The sequence below is a fragment of the Arvicanthis niloticus genome, chromosome 8, assembly GCF_011762505.2.
Source record: "Arvicanthis niloticus isolate mArvNil1 chromosome 8, mArvNil1.pat.X, whole genome shotgun sequence".
Classification (NCBI taxonomy): domain Eukaryota; kingdom Metazoa; phylum Chordata; class Mammalia; order Rodentia; family Muridae; genus Arvicanthis; species Arvicanthis niloticus.
Genome location: NC_047665.1, coordinates 11,299,875 through 11,316,335, shown reverse-complemented (window position 1 = coordinate 11,316,335; position 16,461 = coordinate 11,299,875). Strand labels below are relative to the sequence as shown.

The 16,461-nt window shown below is 46.8% G+C and overlaps 1 long non-coding RNA gene across 1 annotated transcript; it reads right to left on the bottom strand.

Moving 5' to 3' along the window:
- Nucleotides 1–13,685: 13,685 nt before the first annotated feature.
- On the bottom strand, nt 13,686–16,075 carry LOC143443173 (uncharacterized). Its single transcript, XR_013111938.1, has 2 exons — nt 15,954–16,075; nt 13,686–14,569 (listed from the first exon to the last, which is right to left on the bottom strand). It is a non-coding gene; the product is annotated as an uncharacterized LOC143443173 (long non-coding RNA).
- Nucleotides 16,076–16,461: the final 386 nt, after the last annotated feature.

Here is a 16,461-nt window from a genome sequence, read left to right as displayed (position 1 = left end):
GTTGCTGGATCATCAGATGGCCTCAGGAACATCGATGTGCGATGCCTAACTGCTCCAAACTGGAATTGGTGCTGACTGTAAAAACTTTGCCTTTCTATGATTTGGGTTCTGTGGAAGAGCAGAGTCTATAGTTGACCTAGAGTCTGGTGAGGCCAATGCCTTGAGGGACAGTGCTGAAGCCTTAGATACACCCTTTACTCCTTTGTCTGGAGTTTGTGAGTTGCAGTTTTGGGCATTGAGTAGAGTCTGAGTCGGGCTTCAAGAACACACGTCAGCCTGGGATGACTCTACAGAGGCACTGGTGTTCTGTAGACTCCAGACCTTTTTGAGAAAAGAAGCCAGAAAATTCCAGCCCAGAACATTACAACATCACCATGTCCACCCCAGCTAGCTCTGCAGATGTTAAATGGTGAACGACACCTGAGGTATTTTCAGCTTGAAACCATCCCACACCAACATCCCTGGAGTCTGTGCCTTCAGAGTTGAACTTCGTGTAAGAGAAGCTGTCATCCTTGGTCACAAACCTCTCTCACCAGAGAAGCCAAGGGTCACCCAAGGCTGTTCTCAGGAGACAGGGCAGATGTATAACTTGATACTCATGTAGTTTGGGAGAGCTTTTTAAGAAAAAGCATGTTGAGGGTTGTGTTGGCAGGAACCATGAAAATTGGCTCTGGTTCAGGTTACAGAACCACCAGCATGGACAGTGGCCATGGTTACAACCTAGACCCATGGCTGGCAGCTATAGTTTGGGCAGTTCTATATACAGGCACTGAGCATGGGACAACCACCAGCTGGGAATGCTGCTGAATTTTCTTCTGCATAACTTCATTCAAAAGAGAAAACCCAAGTCATGGGGATGTGGCTAGTTGCGGATGTCTAAGAAGATAAATTCACCCTGATTTTAAGCTCTGAGCCTTCCTCTATAGCATCTCTCTATGAGCCCCTTCAGTGAGAAGATCATTGCACGAGTCCTCCTTGAAGCCTCCTGCATGAGAACGGCTCCCCAAGAGTCCTCCTCTGTAAGAGGCCTTTCCTCAACCCCCTTTCCCATGACAAGAACTTCCTCCGAGCCGTGCTCCATGGTAAGACCTTGAAGTAACGCTGTCTCCACCTTGTCAAACCAAGATTCTCCTCCTCATGCTTTTAGGACTGTATACCATGTAGCATATGTGCATCCTATGTAACCTTCATGTCCCCAAAGCAAGTGGACCATAAAGTGGAGGGTGAGCTGTGCTCCCCTGGGTAGCTGGCAAAGACTAAGTGTCCACATGGGAAGAGCTTCTGGAGTCCAGACTTCTTGCTTTCCCAGCTCCCTTTCTTTCCTCCCGAACCCTAAAAGTGCCGGTGGCTGCTTCTGATGCTAGCCACAAGGAACTCAAAGGACAAAGAGACAGCTGTCTTGACAGATTGCAGGCAAAAATGTGTTAATTTGGGAAAGTTCTTTAAAAAAAAAAAAAAAAAAAAAGTGACTGCCTTGGTACATCCTTTCTCAGGATCTTGGAAGGAGCCCATGCAGACACCAGAGACAGAGGGTCGCACTGCAGTGGCAGTCTGGCCAGGGGACAGAGTGCCAGAGAACAACAGGGTGTTAGGATAGAACGCATTGTGGAGACAGAAAAGAAGACATGGTGAAGAAGGGGACTGGCAGGGGAGGAGAAGGGGAGGAGGGAGAGGGAGGAAGGGAAACAAAGAGGGAATAAAAGTAGAAAGGGAGGGAGTGAAGGAAGATGGGAAGAAGCAGAGTCTGAAAGCAAAAGAGAGGGAAGGAGGAAGGGAAGGGGAGAGAGAGACTGAGGGAGGAGGAAGGACTGAGGGAGGAGGGAGAGGAAGGGAGAAGGAAGAAAGGAAAAGGAAAGAGAAGGAGAGGAGGGAGATGGGAGGAGAGGGAGAGGGACAGGGACAGATGAAAGGAGGGAAGAGAGAAGGGGGGCCAAAGTAGGAGTTAGGAAAAGAAGGAGTTAGAGGAGAAGAAGTGTGGTGGGGTACTGTATTGAGCATAAGTGATGTGCGCAACAGGTCAATGGGGAATGATGCCCCAAAGAGACAAACCTAAGCTCAGGAATGCGTTCCCAGATCAGGAGTCTGATTTGGACAACTTCAGGTGTGACCACATTGTCATAAATAAATGTGTCTCGCTATGGTCTTTTGGGAAGACCTTCCACCTGCCGGGTATGGAGGACACCTTGCTGCTCCCCCGTGGGCAGCCTGCTGTGTTCCCTAACTGCCCTCAGGGGAATGGACATTATCTAAAGAGAGAGCCCTTCACCCTAGACTTCTGAGACAATGTCCACAAGAAAACGGAATTTCCCCAGGAGTCCCATGCTGGGAGAGGGAAGAGGCTGGCACTAGTATTAGCCAGGTAGGGTGCAGCTGAGGGCTCTTCTCTCCTGGCAAGAGATTCACCCAGTGCTGACAACCTGTAGAAACTGGGGCTGAGATAATGAAAGGTCAGTGGTGGGTGGAGCTGCACCTTTGACCTGTCTTCTACTTAAGCCTAAACATAATGTCAGGACCCTAAAGGTGACTTAGGGGATCACCGGTATCTCTTCCCCTACCGTTCACTAGACCTGTCTGTTTAATAGCCATACTGAGGATGGCTGCCCAAGCATAGCCTGATAGGGCTTCCCAGCCCAAGCTATAACCCTGACAAACTGATGGCACAGCCCACTATGTACTGACCTTCCCATGATTCCTAGGACCTATGGATCATTAGTCAGAGAACAGGGGCTTCCAAAAGATCCCTGCTTTTAGCATTTGGCATCTGCATTCAAACAACAGTGGCCACTGTCTGCTTTGGTTAGAGATATGGCACAGGCAGGGTGATGTCTTGGCATCATCTGGGTAGGAAGGGGTCCCTCTAAATGTCAGGTTCCTCACCTTAAACAGCCTTATATGCTTTCTAGGCCAAGACAGAGAGCAAGTGCCACCAGGTGAGACCAAGAAGCTCGGAAGAAAAATTATACATGCTGCTGCTGACCATGGTCCCCACAAAACCAGCCTTTGGTGGAGTCAGCCCTTGGCTGGCTGCTATTGGAGTAGCCTGTGTGACTTTATCCAGCAAGACGTGATGTCCTAGGTTTGTTTTCTGGTCCCACAGGAACAATCACACAGAGGTAGGAAGTCCTATCTCATAACTGCCTGATCTCTCAAAAGCCCCAGGAACAGGGCCATCTCTGCACGTGGGGGTGGTGGGGTGGGGAAAACAAAGACAAACATCATCATCATTGTCACCCTTCCTCAGAGGGACTAGGGGATCACTGGAGACACACACACAAACACACACACAGACACTCATACACACACAGACACACACACAGACACAAACACAGACACACACAGAGATACACATACAGACACAAACACACATACAGATACACAGGCACACACACATACAGACAGACACACAGACACACATAGACACACATACAGACACACACACATACACACACACACATGTACAGATACACACACAGATATACAGACACACACCACACAGACACACACAGACACACATACAGACACGCACACACAGACACATACACAGACACACATACAGACACACATACACAGACACATACAGACCCATTCACACAGATAGACACACAGACACACATAGACACACATACAGACACACACACACATACAGACACACAGACAGACACACAGACACACATACAGACACACACACATACAGACACACATATAGACACACACATACACACACAGATATACAGACACACACGACACAGACACACAGACACACATATAGACACGCACACACAGACACACATACAGACACATACACAGATATACAGACACACACCACACAGACACACACACACACACACCACACAGACACACACAGACACACACACACACATACATACACGTGTGTGTGAGGGAGAGATGGCAGGACAAGGAAGGGGGGAGAGAGAACAAAGTAGACAATGTCAATGATGTACAGGCAGATATACAGAAACAGACAGAAGCAAGCAGACAAGCGTGGTGTTGGGGAAACCCTGGGGAAGTTTTCCACAGCAGAAGACCTGAGCCATTTTGTGAAGCCAGGCTTGGCTGGCTGTGTTCTGTTCTAGTGGAGACTTGTTCTAACTCTAGAGGGGCATTCCTCTGAGGAGTGGGAGCTGAGAGCCAAGGTGATGTCTCACATGTCCCAGCCAACAATTAGTGAGAGCATCTGGGCCTCCATTCTCAGAGCCCCTCCCTAGGCTTAAAGAAAGCCACCGCCTACTATGTCCCTTTAACAGTCAGCAACAGTTGTAACAGTGTGAGGGCACTAATGTGACACTGTACTTAGGACTGATCAAAGTGTCCCCATATCTTGCCCTAGTATCCGTCTGTCTAAAGCCAGACACCAGGATACCCAGCACCAGCTCTGAACCCACATGGGAGAAGTAACTTTTAGCCGGGACCACGTTAAAAAAAAAAAGTAAGCATTACCAGGAGGTTGGAGGATATGGGAGGAAGAAGAGGAAGACGAGAGCCGGAAGGAAGGCTCAATCATAGCACCAAGCCCCTAACACAAAGATGGGCGTCCATGCTGGACAGGACCCCCTCTTACCAGTCAACAACTCAGAATGTCAGCGCAACTTTTTAGGATTCCCCTGTCGGTGCTACTCTTCAGGTGTCCAGTAGGTGGCAGCAGATCCTCGGACAGGAGTACCACGGGGGCCACAAGTAGAAAATGGAGCCTCTTCCTCCTTAACAAAGTACCTGTTTTAACAAGAGTCAGCGCTGCCAAGTGGATACACGGCAGGAATCACATTCCAGCAGGTGCAGAAATAATATACAAGGAAGCAATTTCTAATCTTGGACATCAAAGTCCTGCAGAGTAGGAATGTAAACGGATCTCTTTAGTTACTCTTTTTAAAATCTACTCGGAGCTGAGGTGCTGGGTGGCTCAGTCAGCAGGCAGCTTGCCTGGTGTGTACAAAGCTGTAGGTTTGTTTTAGTCCGGGTACTGAGTAAGAGCAAGGCCTGGCTGGGCAACATGAGACCCTGTCTCAAAAGGGGACTGGAGGGGAGTCCACTGTGCACAAAATCATTTCTGCTAGTTTGACAGCGAAATAGAGCCATCTTGGGGCCTTTGATCAGCAATGGTGGGGTGCAGACTAAGCTAGAAGGGACCCCACATCCCAGCCTGTTGGTCTCTTCTCCAGAGTCTCTTGGTTAGTGGAACCTCCGGACGTTTCTCAGGAGGCCAGCAGTCTCACAGACAACACGAATGCTCAGGCTTCCTAAGTACTCAGATAACCTGGGATTTTGACCAAGGGAGAGCGCTTTGAAAACAAAGTTGTGAACTTGTGTGTCACTGACTGACTCGTGAATTATTCCAGACTAGAAGATTCATGCTTCCGGCATGCAGGAGCTAGGGAGATGGCTGTGCTATCAAAGCCCAGCCTGTGCTTTCTAGGCAAGGAAATGGCTCCAAACACATCTGAGATGCTTTCAGATGGGAATGGGTTGGGACTCCATGCTCTCCAGGCTCCAGGCCTGCCCCACCTCCACCTGGTCCTTCTCCCGGTCCCAGCACCTTCTCCTGCTCAGGCATGCTAGCTGTGTTGACAAAACCACAAGACAGGAACAGCTAATGTCTCTCCTTGATTTTGAGACATGAGTCAAAACCAAATATGAGCAATCCTCCTGACATGAACAAGAAAATATCTGAGAAATGCCAGGGAGATTGGCAGGGCTTGGGTGGTGCAGAAGTGTGTCTGTCTGCACAGACTCTCCTTTTGCTAACTGGGACCAAGGCCTAATAATGGTTTCAGGTGGGAGAAAGGGGCTAGCCTTAGCACATCACCAGAAAACCAAACTCACTATTCAGTGTTTTGAATAATCCCGACTACCCTGGAGCTTCTCCTTGGGACTTAGACGTCCTGAATGAACATCATCTGTCTGGAGCTGTCTCTCCTCCCATGGCTAGGTATTTTAGTCACGTTCCTGTCACTGTGACAATGTATAATATCTGACATGGCAACTTAATGAGCCAAGATTACTTTTGGCTCCCAGTTTGGGGGCTGTGGCCCACGAGGGGCCCATGGAAGGAAAGGTAGCCCAGAGGAGCTCAGTCACTGATGGGGTAACTGATGGAGGAGCCTGTTCACATCGTGGTGAACCAGGAGATGAAGAAAGCGTGTGACCCAGAGGCTGCCATACGCTTCAAAGGCCCAGCCTCACATCCGGTTTCTACCACCTAGACCTTGCCTCCTAAAGGCTTCATGTACTCTCTAAACAGTACCACCAGCTGGGACCAATATTCAGAATGTCTGTGGGAGACATCCAAGATGAAAACCATGGCCCTAGGGATCCCAGATTAGAGACAAAGGGTAGACATGGGATGGTGCCACTCACTGGAATTCCTAGTGGCACACTGGTAACTTTTTCCCCCGTTCTTCTGACTGAGTGCTCTGCTTGGCTTGAAGTCTTAGTGCCAGAGGGAGGGAGATGATTCTAGCACAGGCAAGAACATGGCTCCACAGAAGTGGATGGGAAGACTTTAATCTGACCTCTTTGGGCTCCTTCATAATTCTGAGTTTAACAGACTAAAAAGTGAGTTACAGTGTCTGCTCAGGTGACTAATTTAATCTCCAGAGAGAAAACAAAGTAAGGAAGGTGTCGAAAAAGAGGTGGTAAGGCGTCTGCCCGGGGCACAGGGGACCCTAGCACATCTCAACATTACCATGCCTTGCACACCAAGTCAAGGACTGTGGCAATGCACTATAATGAAATTATCTCTTATATTCTACGAGACTGGAACATCTTGCTGGACCTCACAGCCAGAGTTAATAATGCACCTGAGGTCACTTAAGACTTAAGGCTGCTATCCTACTGTGGACTCAAACTGTTTGTTTAGTCTGCCTCTAAGAGCACACTGTAATAACCAACCTTACTTGCCTAGGATTTCCCACGGAATCAGCTTTTACAAGCTGGGCTAGTGCATAGCTGCAGTCTTAAGTTATATACTCTTCGATGCCCCTGACCTGGAACGAGACATACGGTGTCATTTGCTGCAAGCAGCAGACACAGAAATTGAAAGCAACTTCCTAAAATCCACCTCGAAGGTGGAAAGCTTCCACTTTTATGGTCGTTGGTTGATGTTTGTTGTCTGGGACAGTTAGGACCAGTTGGAGCCAGTGACCTAATCCCTTGTAAAACTCTGTTAAAGATTTCTGAAAGGAATCCTGTTCCTTCCCCCACGAGATGCTTTCCATGCTGGTCAATAAAGACAGAGCAAAGGCCTGCATTAAGTAGGGACAGTCACACCACTCACAGACACAAAGACGCAGACACAACCATGCAGCAGGTACGGGGAGAGATCCAAAGGATAGCCTTTGGTCGGGCACAGATTTGGACTCACGCAGCAGACAGACAGCGGACAGAACATAGGGAACGTGGAGTGGAGAATTTGAATCTGGAATCCCTCTTGGCTAAGTGGCTCCAAGGGCAAGGACTTTTCTTTGCTTCCTCAATGCAATACTGACCCATCATTGGTGGCTTGGAGCTAACCACTAAGGTGCTTGATCTGTACAAAGGACAGAAGCCCAATCTAAGTCAGATTCTGGGGTCCAGATCCCTTAGCATTGATGGTGTGGATCACCCCACCAGGCAGTGATGAGGCAGACAGGCTTAGAGGCTGAGAGAGGAAGGCAGAAGAGGCATTGAGGCAGCTGTAACCATGAGGCAGGTCCAGGAAGAGGAGCGATGGCTAAGGATATGCTTGTGTGCCCACACAATAACACATCCTGCTTCCTTCTCTTAGTGTCTTTTCAGACAACACACAACATTCCGACTTTACATAAGAACCTGAGTGCTGGTGTTACGGTTAGGGTTCCCAAGCTGCTACATTAGAATCTCCAGGGAAGAAAGTCTCAATGAAGAATTTTCTAGATAGCTCAGCCTGTGGGGATGTCTACGGGAGATTATCTTGATTGCTTTAATTCATGTAGAAAATCCAGCCTGAAAATGGGTTTGGGTTGTGTGTAAGAGTGGTGAAGGTCATCTGAGCAGTAGCCAAGCATGGATTTGCTCTGTCTTGACTTCATGTGACATGACATGAGTAGCAGCTTTCAGTTCCTAGTGCCTTGACTATGTCCCTGTCACCTGGAATTGTGAACTAGAATAACCACCCCCCAAATCCATTACTGTGATAAAACACTGTGATTAAAGCGTCTTGGGGAGAGGCTTTACTTCAGCTTAGTGTTCTTACAGCACAGCCTGAGGGAAGTCCAGGCAGGAACTCAAGGCAGGAGCTGAAGCAGAGGCTGAGGGAGAATACTGAGGACTGCTTTGCTCCCTGTAACTTGCTCAGCCTTAGCTTATATACAACGCAGCTCCACCCGCCCAGGGGCGGCACTGCCTATAGTGGATGGAGCCTCCTACATAAATCATTCATCAAGAAAATGCCTGACAGATTTGACTACAGGCCAATCTTATGGAGATATCTTCTCATTCGAGAGTCCCTTTTCCCAAATGACTCAAGTTTGTGTCAAGTTGACATAAAACTAACTAGCGTGGTCAGGGTGTTTTTTGGGGGATGAGGACAGTTAATTTTCCAGCATAAACTACAGAATATGTCACTCAAAAGCCTTTCCCTCCCTTCTGGGGAGGGATCAGTGAGTTTGAAATTATGTGCAGCACACTTTTATGAGGTATCATTAGGACTTTGAGATCATTTGACCGGTGGCTAAGTATCATCTAAGGAAATGTATGCAGGTGTCACTTCGACACAGGGGAGATCCAAGATGGCCATTTTTATGTATCAACTCCACCAGGCTACAGGTTGCCCAGATGACTGACTGGTAAGGCCTTCATTTTGTCTATGTGGCCCTGGGAAGAAATTTCTGAGAGAGATTAGCATGTGCATTGGTAGGCTGAGCTGGTAAGATCCACTATGGGTGGAGACCATCCAAGCTGGTGGGAGCTAACTAGAGTGTGAAGATGCAGGAGGGTGAATTCACTCTCTGAGCTTGACCTGTGACACCCACTGTGATAATTTGTTTATGCTCGGCCCAGGGAGTGGCACTATTAGAAGGTGTGACCTTGTTGGAGTAGGTGTGTCACTGTGGGCGTGAGCTTTAAGACCCTCATTCTAGCTGCCTGGAAGCCAGTATTCTGCTAGCAGCCTTCAGATGAAGACGTAGAACTCTCAGCTCCTCCTGCACCATGCCTGCCTGGATGCTGCCATGCTCCTACCTTGATGATAATGGGCTGAACCTCTGAACCTGTAAGCCAGCCCCAATTAAATGTCTTTATAGGAGTTGCATTGGTCATGGTGTCTCTTCACGGCAGTAAAACCCTAGCTAAGACACCCACCTTCTTGCCTCAGCCAATGAGGTTCCTCTTTGTCAGGATGGGTTCTTCAGAGTTAAACCTGGATAAGTACCATTGGCCTACTCTGCTCTCAGGTCTTCGGAGTAGGTCCAAATGACGCCACTGCTCTCCAACTCACAGGTAGCACACTGTGGTCCATCTCAGCCTTCGGAAGCACATGAGCCAATCTCTATAATAAAAATGCATCTACTCTGTTTCTCTGGATAGCCCTGACTACCACTGTCTATTTGGTGTAGAGGAGATAACACATGTCCTTGTAGATCCATGAGGCTCCCCGTAAGTCTTACACTCTCCAGAACAACTGGAAAATTAAATCCAGTGAAACAAAAAATTGATTGTTTTATAGCTAAAGCCTCACTGAGCAATTGATATTCTGACCACTGGAATATCACTCCATTCACACTACAGTCATTGCCAGAGACCCAGGAGCTCAACAGGGAAGCAATTGTGAAGGGAAAGCAAGGCGGCTTGGGGGAAGCTGGCGCACAGACCAGCATCATCACCTCCATGATATTTTTTGTCTTCCTTTTTTTTTTTTTTTTTTTTTCAGAGTGAGTGGATTTGCTGCAGGGTCTCTGGCACTTGCATGTCTCTGAACTATTTCTTTCGAAGTCACCACTGAAGGAATAGAATAAATACTCGCACCTGGGGACTTTCCATAATTAAAGGACCCAGAGCATCTGATGCCTGCATATCTCAGTCACGTGGCCCTACAGAGCCTCCTGAAGAGCTTGCCTAGTGCTTCTGCCAGGCCTGAGCTGAACTGCTGAGATGCAGCTCCAAGCCCAGCATCTCTATTGTGTCTCAAGTACCTTCTCAAACCCTACATGAAGATGGGCTCAGCTTCAGGAGTCAAGAACACTTCAACTTGAGGCTATTGCTGTGCTTCTTTACTGGGTGGCCTTGAACACGGGGTCTAGCCTCTCGGAATGCACACCGGCTGCTGTTTCCGCTACTGTCCAAGGTAATCACCATGGTGATGGCTTTGGTCCCTGTCTCTATGTCCTATCAGAAGCATTTCAGCTATGAAAATAACAGCGCTTACCAGATGCTACTTCTCCATGCCCAAAGCCCAGGGCCAAGACTCTTACCACAGTGTGGGTCTGGAACATTCCCTGAAGGCCTAGCAGTTTAGGGATTTGATCACCAGCTTGGCACTCACATCATGAAACCTTTAAGATGTCTCTGGATCACCAGGGTATGCATTCAGAGAGGATTTTGACAACCCAGTCTCTTCTTTTTCCTCTTGCTTCCTGGCATGATGGGAGCTGGCTGCTTCTCTCTGTGCTCTCTGCTGTTGCGATGGGCACCTCCCGGTGGAGGCCCAGAATCACTAGCACTGAACCCAAACAAACCTTATTCTCTTTACAAGTTTATTCTAAGTTCCTTGGTACGCCATTTTCTAGGCGCACTGTTCCTAAGATTCATTGTCCCCAGCCACACTGCCCCACAAACCCTTTCTTCCCAGATTCCCCTCTTAGATGGCTCTGGCTGAGAGCATTAATCGTGGCCTCTTTCAGGACCACAGAGCAGAAATAACAGAGGACAAAACTTGTCTGGCTTGTTTGTCAGCAGTGCCTTACATCTGCTTCATCACAATAAATTGTGTTTAAAGAATGTAGGAACATTTTCCACTCCTGGGTATCTTTGAGTGTGTATCTACATGCCTGGACGTCTGTCAGCACATCTCTTTGTATATGAATGTCTGTATGCTGGTGCCTATTCCTGTGTGTATTTGTGTATATATGCATGTTAGTTTGCCTATAAACCTTTGTGTGTCATCTGTCTGAGTCTATATGCATGTATGTGTACATGTCTGTGTGAGTCTATGCACATGTCTACCTGTGTATGCCATACACATGTGTCTGTATATTTGTCTATGTATTTGCAAACACATCTGTGTGTGTTTGTATGCCTATTTGCTTCTGTATGTTGTGTCTGTATGTGTGTCTGTGTGCTTATACATCTGTATTTATATCTGTATATATGCTTGTGCTTATATGATATATGCTTATATGTGTCTATGTACAAGTGTGTATACGTTTGTACTTGTGTTTATGTCTGTATATGTTTGTGTATCTATTTGCTTGTGACTATGAGTCTGTGTACGTGTCTGTATTTTCTGTACTATGCATGTCTGTCAGTCTATGTAGAAGCACAATTTACCAGCACACAGACCTACAGCACAGACATAGACAAGTGCATCTCCCCAAACGGTACAGAACCTTCCTGTCCTATGCTCTCCCTAATGCCCTCATCAGGCTCCCTAGGGGACCACATGATCCAGCTCCTGGTTCAGCATGGCCACAAGGATACTGTGTGCCGAAACATCCTTGGTATTTCAGCCTATCTTCCTACAGTGACAGCCCAGCCACACTGTGCCTGGGTCACTCTGGGATCCTAGTGTGGCTCCAGGGACACACACAACTCTGAGGAGAGAAGTTATGAAGAGAAGTAAGTGTTCCCATCTCCCTGGGCTCCTACCCACCGACCTGTTGTTCCTAAATCCTTCAGTGCCCCTGACAGCTCCGCCAGCACTTGCCACTGTCCCAGTCAGCTAATGTCAAAACTCCTCATTACCCTTGAAGTTCAAAGTCAATTTTTAAGGAGTGGTCTGTGAATCTGGTGGGTATCATAACCAGGACTGGCTCTCTCAGGCACCTGGACCCAAAGCAGGATGGATGTGTACTGGTACCAAATAGCCTCCCCCCCCTTCCTTCAAGGGCTTTCTTGTGTTGCTGTGATGTTTTCCAGTTACTCCAGGTCTCATCAAGGTCAAGTTTTAGATCCGTGGTTCTCAACCTGTGGGTCGCGACCCCTTCCACAGAGGTCACCTAAGACCATCTGTAGATCAGATATTTACATTACTGTTCATAATAGTAGTAGAATCACAGTTGTCAAGTAGCAGCAAAAATAGTTTTATGGTTGGGGGGGGGTCACCACAGCATGAGGAACTGTATTAAAAGGTTGTATTAGGAAGGTTGGGAGCTGCTGCCTTAGATGATTAGCGTAGACTGTGCCCTTTCTACAGTGCCATTTTTTAGTGTGAAAATACTAGAAGATTTAAGGTACATGAGGAATTATTTTGTTGGTCCTACACAGTTTGCATTTTGTATCTCATGTATGAGTGGGTTTCCCTCTCACCAGAATAGTAGACACACTGCACAGAGCTAATTTAGTGTGTGAGTGCATGTGTGTGGCCATGTGTGTGTGTACATGCATGGGTGTATATGTGCTTTTATGTGTGGGGGTGCCTACACGCATGTGTGTGTGTGCATGTGTGTGTGTACATGTACATGTGTGCATGGGCTTATATACATGAGTGCCTTCATGTGTGAGTGTGTACATGTGCGTGTGCCCATGTGTGCATGTGTGCATGCATGAGTGTGTACATGTTTACATGCACGGGTATGTGCATGCATATGTTGCATGTGTGTGCACACATCTGTTTTTGCACATGAGTGTGTGTACATGTATGTGGAAGTCAGAGGTTGAGGTCAGAAAAAAAAAATCCTTGGCCATTCTCTGTCCCTTTTTCACTGGGGTAGGGTTTCTCGGTCAAAACCGGGGCTTGCTGATGTCAAGTTTCACCAACTGGCTTGCTCTGGGGATCCCAGCTCCTTCTTCTGAGGCTGGGATTACAGACATGCAATCAAGCTGAGATGCTCACCCAGCATTTAGGTGGATTTCTGCCCTCCAGTCCTCATGCTTATGAGAACTTTAACCAACGAGTGCTATAACCACTGTGCATCTCCCCAGCCCCTAACTCTGCCATTTTATCCCACCCACTGACCTATGCACACTCTGTGCACTGCCCGAGGTTATCCCATGATCAACATGCACTCTATGCACTACCTCTGGCTGGCCCGTTGACCTATGCACACTCTATGCACTGACTGAGGTTATCCCATCATCTACGTGCACTCTGTGCACTGCCCGAGGTTATCCCATGATCCCTGACCACTCTATGAACCACTTCTGGTTGTCCTACAAGTAAGAAGCAGTGAAAGGCCAGGCAGCTCACCCTGAGCCTTCCCTCTTTCCTAGGTTGTTATAGTATACAGCTGGCTGCTGCAGAGAAGCGGCTCAAGGGAGACAGCATGACACGTGTGACAACGTGCTCTGGTTGTCAGTCTTTTCCCAGGAAGCCATTGACATTTCTCTGTGTGGAGCACAGTGTGACATCCCTGGGTATATGGTTTGGTGAGCTTTCAGGAACAGGATTGTGTTTAGCACAGTGATTTGATCACCCTCACATCACCAGTGTATCTATCAGCTTCCAGATGAAGTCTTGGGTCTGTGCCAGTAAAAATGAATCCCCCAGACACAGGGGCCACAGAAACACAATTCTATTATTTAAGTGGACCTGTTGGCTTCAAAGGACCCATTTACAGAAACGACTGGACTAAGGTCCCAAGTGGGTGCTATGATTTGTGACATTCTGTCATTCACTGGAAGGGAAACCGAAATTCCAAGGCTGTTCATTCCAACTCTAGGGCAAAGGGCAAAGCAGACAGGGAGAGGCCCTGCTATCTGGGGACGGACCTAAGAGTGAGAAGGAAGAGCCTTATGGATGGATGTCTAGTTTCTCATCCAGAAATAGGAGAGAGTGCCGAGAGAAAAACACCTGGGGTTTTAAAAATGGGCCCGCATGTATTGGTAAGTGTGCTTGTGTGTACACATTTACAAGTGTAAATGCATCCTTCCGTGCACTCTTGGGTGCATGTGTGTGTTATTCATCCATCCTTAAATGTTCTTACAGTTCTGTAGTCATGAAGAAGTAGATGCTTTGAATTTCTCTGTCCTCTTTTATCTGGGGTGCCAGTGTGTTTCTGAAGGCTAACCGAATTCCTGCATTTGAAGAAGTCAGTTCGCAGGCATCAAGTTATCTAGACTGAAGAAAATCCTAGATTCAAGATAAGTATGAGCTTGGAGCCCATCTCTGTGATGTTTGGCCCCCTACTATGTCTTGGAAGAGGAACCATAAATCTTGCTTCTGTCCTTTTCCAATTCTCAACCTTCCAATTCAGGATCAAACACCGCCCTGGGGCTTTCACTTTTCGGGGTAGCCTAGAGCGATCATGTTGACACCAGCCACCACCAGGAAGACAATTTATGACTCTTCTTCTTTGCCATCCTCACAGCCAGGACTTGTCCCAGATATACTGACAGTGACTCGTCATCTCTGCCAATGCCCCTGAGCACAGCACTTACAAACCTGGGAGCAACATAGACCAGAGCAGACAGAAGATGAGAACTTAGGACTAAGGACAGTAATGTCTTAATAAGCTCACTTAATAAACGGAGTTCACACACCACTACATCTATGGCAGGCATGCTTGCAAACTCTGATATTTCTTAAATTAAGATCCAGAGAGACATATACATACATAACATATATATGCATGATGTACACATACATATGAAATGCATACATGCATGCACATGTCTACAACACATACTTGCATACATATACATGCACAGTATGTACATACACACACACCAGCATGCATATGTATGAATACATACAACACACATGCATACACATACACAACTCATGCATATAACATACATATGTAGTGCATACATGTATGTACATGTGCATAGAACATGCATACGACACACAATAAACTCATGCATACATACATACTGCAATGATTTGAGCCTCAGGTATCCCCAAAGGTCAGTGTGTTCCGGCTTGTTGCCCAGATGGTGTATTGAAGAGCCTGTGGAAACTGTTGCTGGACCTGGAAGGAGGTTTTTGGGCATTGGGGTCTGCCCTTGGCCTTGACAGGGACAGTGGGACAGCATTTTTATTCTCCCTCTTTCATTATGTCAAGCCCTGGTCATGAGGCGAGCAGCTTTGCTTCAGCACACGCTCCCTCAATGAAGTTTTGCCACAAACCCACAGCCAACAGTGTCAACTGATCAGGGACAGTATGAGCCACGTAAATATTTTTTCAGTATAAGCTGATTGCCTTGGGTATTTGGTGTACTTGCAGAAAGATAACACATGTGACCTACACACAATATGCAGACATACTCTTGAAAGTTTATACATATAATTTAACTTACAATGTACACATATGCATGATCCTACACATTTATACAAACACACATATACATATATACACACAAAGAAAAACATGCCTACATTTCACAGTTATCAAAACACCACATACATAATACACACATACATACATACATACATACATACATACATACCAATAGCCACATATGTGCACAGAGACAAACAAATGCATACAACACCCAAGCATACATGGTATATAACACACAGAGGCATGTATAGGCACCATAGACTTGCATATATACAAACAACACACACATGAATATGCCTATGTAGTCATAAATAATACAAATGAGTATGTGTATAGATACACATGTGTATAGTCATGTACACAGATGTATATACCAATACATGCATTACAACGCATATACACCTGCATACTTGCACACATACCTATACATATATGTACATAGATACACATACTCACAGTCACACTCATATATGTATATACCTTACATGCATGTACAATACACATATGCATACATGTACACATAAACATATGTGGCACACATACCTCTTAGACATGGTATGTTGAATTATCACAGATGGTGCACACCCATGCATCTGGTCCTAAAGAAGACAGAGTCCTGTCAGCACTGCAGCAACTGGTCTTGGTCCGTTTCGGACTATGACCAGGTCATGTTTATCCTGGCTTACTCAATGTTTTGTTCTGCTTTATGAAATCAGAGTTGGGCTCTCCTGTCCAGGGATCTGAACTCTAGTGCCACCTGCAGGAGTTCCACGTGCCTGGCATTAGGTGGTTAGACCACACTGTACTCGGACTCAGGCCTATGCGGTGGGAAGATACCTGATCAGTCATGTCCCTGCTGGTGGCCATCACGGAGAGCTGAAAGCTTGTCTCATTAAAGAAGTGGCTTTCAACCTGTAGGCTGCAACCTTTTGGGGCACCAATGACCCTTTTACAGGAGTCATCTGAGACCACTGGAAAACAGGTATTTACAGAATGATCCATAACAGTAGCAAAACTACAGTTAGAAAGTACATATTTATATTGGGAGGGG